Consider the following 6000-nt stretch of genomic DNA (forward strand, 5'->3'; position numbering starts at 1 on the left):
AATTGATTTCTATATTAATGTGCATTCATCTATGATCATTATGTTGCTTGGCAACCATAAACAGCCAGCAGTTGAGCTAATTAATTATATTACTTAGCAGGAGAATTGTTTATGATCATTAACAAATGTAATTATTTATTGAACATAAGTGTCTGCTATCATATTGATGTTGCCATTTAATAAAAACAATAAGCCACTTGAGGATATTACAATGATTTTTCCATATCACATTTCCCATCACCCTATCTTAAAATCAGTGGCTTATTGTTTAATAAATGTAAATTGTACAGAGAAGTGCTCCATAAGCACACTAGTAAACTATGAGAGAATAAACAAAGTGGGAATAAAAAATGTATAATGTCGATGACACTGTTGTTGATACAGAAATTAATTAGTGTCCATACCTTTCCTATATCACACTCTTTTTCGCTGTACTCATTAAAATGATTTACATACAGCAGTCATAAGAATAACACAATTAATGTTCCTCTCAGTTAATTACTCCACCTTCCTCTGTCACATCTTCGAATGCATTTGAAAAAAAAAAAATACAAAGCCCAGATGAATGTCTTCATCATATAATATTTTGCCCAAGGCACTTAAGTGAATTAATGTAGCATAATTCTGCTTGCTTGGTGCAATCAAAGGATTAGAAATATGCATTTTTCAAATGATATTTCAGGCAACACTTACTGAGAATAAAATATGAATATGTCTCTGAACTAAGCAGAACCCTGGTAAACAGTCAGGTTGTTGCCTACAACCAAGAAGTGATTTCTGTGTGGTTTCATATTCTATTGCGAAACCTGTTCAGTGAATCAGAGTGAACCATTTGCATACTGTACGATTACAAGCAGAACATTTAATTTGGTGGGAAAATGCTTGAAATGATCTCTGTGTTTGATATAAGAGTTTGATCAAGGGTGAATCTTACAAAACCTGTCAACACCAACATCAAAACAAAGAAAGAAGAAATCAAGAAATCTTTCTTTTGTAAGAAAATGAAACCTATTTTAGAATGAAATTATTTTAAATCTTGCACATTTCCCGCCATTCTCATTGCCATGCAAAAACAAACCAATAAAACTAAAACTAATTCTCAGAATTTTTTTTTGTATTTAACACAATTAAATTATAAAAAATAACACTCTCATTAGTGCAATTTGAAAATATATTTCTATAGTGCTTTCAGATAAATTTTTTCCCAGTCTTTATTAGCACAAATTAGTGTTTAGAATTTACTAATTACAAATAGTTAATTATTAAAATGAAAGTCTACTGACAATATGAATTTTAAAAAATCCAGATGCATTTATAGGGATGAGAATTTGGGGTAAATGTCCAATGTTTCATAATGAATGAATGACTAAACAACAAAACAATTAACACACATTATTGATTTTGGGGTGAAATTTGACCTGGGCAGAGTTTCACCCAGTAATACCTCCTATTGAGTTTAAAACTCAAATAAAAAATAATCAACAGATCTTTAAAACACACCTCTCATCTCACTGTTCTGTCATTCCAAATGAACCACAGTCAGATACAGCTGTTTCTGCAAAGAGTAATAAAAACCAATCCTTGCTAAATGCTGCATTCATCCTGTATTATTTATGCTGCATTATCGGAGTCAAACCTACCTGAGCAAAAATGACCTGTACACAAGAGATGCAAGAAATGGAACAGTGCTCTTGCATGAGTATGAATATGATCCAGGCACGTAATAGGATATAATGCAAACCATACTACTTAAACCACTCAACCGATTCCCACCGACAAAACTCAATAAACATTGTTTACACAGCAGAGGTGGATCTGCGCACATCTTTAACTACTGTGCTGTTTTCTCTGCGCACGGTAGCAGAAAATAACTCAAGAGACCGCGTATAAGAGTTGCCCCCACATAATTGAAATAAGTGGTGAAATCCGTTAGCTTCGAATCCTCCCAGTGCGATTCAGGGATGGGCAACTAGTCTCACACTATGAGCTGAAATGTTCTTTCACGGGCATGCAGCATCAACTCATATCTATAATGTGACACAAGGGACAATAACCATTATTATAATCTATTGAAGTCTGGGAAGCTAATAGACACCCAAAACAGAATGAGGCGGCGCTGCCTCGCTGCTGGGGAGAAACGAGGGCGATTGTTTTTCACTCTCTGCGAGAGTGTGAGCAAAGAGCAGGGAGAACGGGTGATGGATCTAGCACAGCCACGCGCCTGCCGACCGAAAAATCAATCACAGTAATGGCTGGCGCTTCCGCAACGATTCTCCCGCAGAATGAAACGCAGCTTTAATGTGATATGCAAACAATAAAAACGGAGTGCAATTCTTTTTCAATAAAAGAAGGCACTTTTCACACAACAAACGCAGCATGAACAGGAAACTAATGTCGCCATCCCTCCATCCATCCGTCTGTCTCGCTCTTTCTCAGGGAAAAGCACTTGTAGATGGAGCCGTCTCTGATGAATGTACTGCTGGAAGACAGAACAGGTCATGTTAACTGCTGTCTCTAGAATAGCGTGCTGCAGTGCCTATGGCTACACTAAGGACATAAAACCAGTTCCTGTGAGTCCAAACCTTGCTATATGACACATGATGGCTCTCTAAGCGTCCAGGGGCTTTCACCACCAGGCACATCCTGATGGGACCATGCGGGCCAAAGTAATCCATCCATTGTTTAGTTTTTTTTCATTCCTCATGCGGGGGACACACACAGTGCAGATGGCATCATTTGTTGAGATCCTCACCCGGCTAATGGCCGAAAGCCCAAGTGGGTCATTTGCGCAGAGAAATATTGGGCCTTTTGTCCACTCAATCCTCACACACAACCTACACTCACCTACTGTACTACAGCGCCAACAGCCAGCCACAGGCATTTGGATCAAGGACATGGTGAGTTTGAATTAATGCAGTACATTAAAATTTGTGGAGCATAGCTGAGATTTTATAGCTGGTAACAACTGAGTGGAATCTAGATTATTCATTTGTTTTATTGACAGAGCGGCTATCAGTAGTTATGTGCAAGGCACACATTTGAAACAAAAGAAAATCATTACAAATATGCCTGCAAAACTTCCCATGCAACTCTTTAACACGGTTTTACTATAGGAATAATGTTATTGTGGCAAAATTGCACTAAATGCATTCAAAGCAATCTATTCAGGACACCATTTTTAATAGAAATACAAATGTTTGATGATTACTATAGAGTTGCTGAAAATAGCACTGTTAAACTATTTAAAAAAATCACAAGGATTAAATAAAAACTGTTTGAGAAAATATGAACTTACCATACTTTAGGCCCATCATATATCACTGCGCAAGAGCATCTGCTTTTCTTCATCAGATCTGCATGACTTCAACTGGCAGTAATCAAACCTTTAGGAGTCATTTAAATGCAGTAGATGAAAAATAATTAACAGGTGTTTGCATGTATTTAAGCCTCGTGAGAGTACCAGAATTTAAACATCAAAGGTTGACAGCACATACATTATACATTAGCCACAGCTGGAAAATAAAATGTGCCGAAAAATCAGTGCCATTTAATAAATATCTGCACAAAATTGAAAATCTAATTGAATCTGTGTGCGCGTGTGTCATGCGGGATTCGCTTTGACACACTTCGCTGCATGTTCCCCGATAAAACATTAATGAGAGGAACGCACAACATTTATAATGTTTGCCTCTCACCCTGATCATAACATTACCGAGACATAATTTGATATTTTTTCTGAAACATTTTGGAAAAGTTACTCATTGAGCTCAAGCCTTTCGAGACATGCAGCAGATAATGTGTGTAAAAGCACTATTTCTGTGGAAATCAAACCTTCTCTTCATGGAAATCATAGTTTCCCTAAAATAACATAGCTACTGCTGGTAGTACATTAACTGTGGAAATAAACTCATTTTAAAATGACAGAAAAAAAGTAATTAAAAGGACAGAAAAAAATATGCTAACAATGCTGGAACCTAATCCAGTACTAATTTATTATGATTTTACATTAATAACAATAACTGTAGAAACTGTAGCATTTTGGTGGATAGATACTATAAATAGCACATTGACATTTTATTTATTTTTTATTATTTAAAACAAATCAATGCTTGTGTTCATCTACTGTATAGATAAACAGAGAAAGACAGAGAGAGCGATAGATAGATAGATAGATAGATATAGACAGACAGACAGACAAAAAGTTGCAGGTTCACATTCATCAGGGTGATCGATAAACAAGCAAAACAAATAAATTGCAGCTTTCCCCAGTATATTGGAAAACCATATTTTCTTACTTCCTCTGGAGAGTTCTCATCAGATTTGCTGCAAGATGTATTTTCTGTAACCAGTCGCATCATATTAGTCAGCACGGCCTTAACAGGATTCTACAGTACCTTCTCTAGTATCCAGCTCCCTCAAATTTATGATTCATTCATGCCTGAGGCAAAGGCAAAGGAACTAGTTTCTTTAAAAGTGGGCCAGAAGCGTGGGGCCAGTGTGAAGCCGCTCTCCAAATGGAGCCCTCTCTGAAAACACAGAAAGAGAGAAGGGGATTACAGACACAATACTCTGCCATGTTCTCCGTAGCCAAAACTCCCAAGGGTCTGCTTGAGTCCTCACAAAAGCATTGATCTCTCTTTATTGATCGACTTTATGAACCACTTTTCCTCCTCCTGCTCCCCTCCATCTTTTTGTTTTCTCAGTGTCACCCTGTATGCTCGCCGTGCCAAGTAAGAACTCCAGATCTGTTTGTAAAGGCCTTGGAGTGCCGTTCATTTTCTTCTTGTGCTTGAAACCTTTTGAGGTAAGAACTCAGTTCCAGGTAACTGCCTCTTAGATCAGTGAACACGAGTGCTTATTCCTCGGGTTTGAAATATTGAGAGGCTAATTTGATGCTGGTCGATGAGTTGAATGAAACATTGTGATGTGCAGCTTAACGCATAAAGGTAAATTAGTGAAATGACGTCAGGAGTACTGCTGATCAGAATGTGTAGGATCAATGGTGACAGTCTGATTGCCCTATGAACATTCCCGGTCATTTATTACAGGGGTTTCTTCCTGGTGTATATGATTAATTACCCTTCTTGAATGAACTCTGCTACTTCATTCTTTTGAATGCATGAACAGCTTCTTAGGAATTTAGATCCTGAATATGTGATTCCTATTACTGAAAAACTTTTTTTTCTTTAATTAAAAAAGTTAACTCAGGAGGTGTACAAATATACTAAAAATAACAATTAAATGTAAATTAAAATATGTTTAATAAAAATGAAATATATATATTTTATATTATAAAAAATAAATACATTATGAACTAAAAATACATCTCTATAAATATATAAAATATACATACTACAAATAAATAAATAAATAAAAAATCAGATTACACTGCTAATTTTAAATGGCCATCATTGGAAAAAGGCATGTTTTGTGTTTTGGGGTGGGTCATGCCAAAGGTAAATGGATAACAGACAAAAATCCACAAAACTCTCATTTTGATTTCAACAATATGTTGACTTGGTTGTTATTATTACCCTATGCAGCTGTGCCATAAATAAACATGACCTGCTTCCAACGGACTGGCTGTCTACTCTTCCCAAATAGTCTGTGTATTTGTCTGTGTCCCCATTTTATCAATGTCAATAATAAGTTGTGAGCTGGTTAATCTTCCAGCTTGGCTTGAACGCTGATGTTGGTCATTAGTAGGCTCATGTGCCATGAATCATAAACTAGTGGACAGACCACACAGGGACAAGCAGAGTGAATTGATGAGAGATGCATCTGGTCTGTTTGTCCCATTCAGACAGGCCCGTTGAGCATTAACATATGCGACCTGTTGTCAGCACCAATAGCCTCATGGTTATTGCGTCGACATACAGCGCAACTGCGCTCACGGTGACCCGAGTTCGATTCCCTTCTTGAGGTCCTTTGCCGATCCCGCTCCCTCTCTCCTCCAAATGCTTTCCTGTTGTCTCTCTCTATATAATCTGTCCTATCTAT

The sequence above is a fragment of the Sinocyclocheilus rhinocerous genome, unplaced genomic scaffold (assembly GCF_001515625.1).
Source record: "Sinocyclocheilus rhinocerous isolate Xijiao unplaced genomic scaffold, SAMN03320098_v1.1 scaffold1163, whole genome shotgun sequence".
Classification (NCBI taxonomy): Eukaryota; Metazoa; Chordata; class Actinopteri; order Cypriniformes; family Cyprinidae; genus Sinocyclocheilus; species Sinocyclocheilus rhinocerous.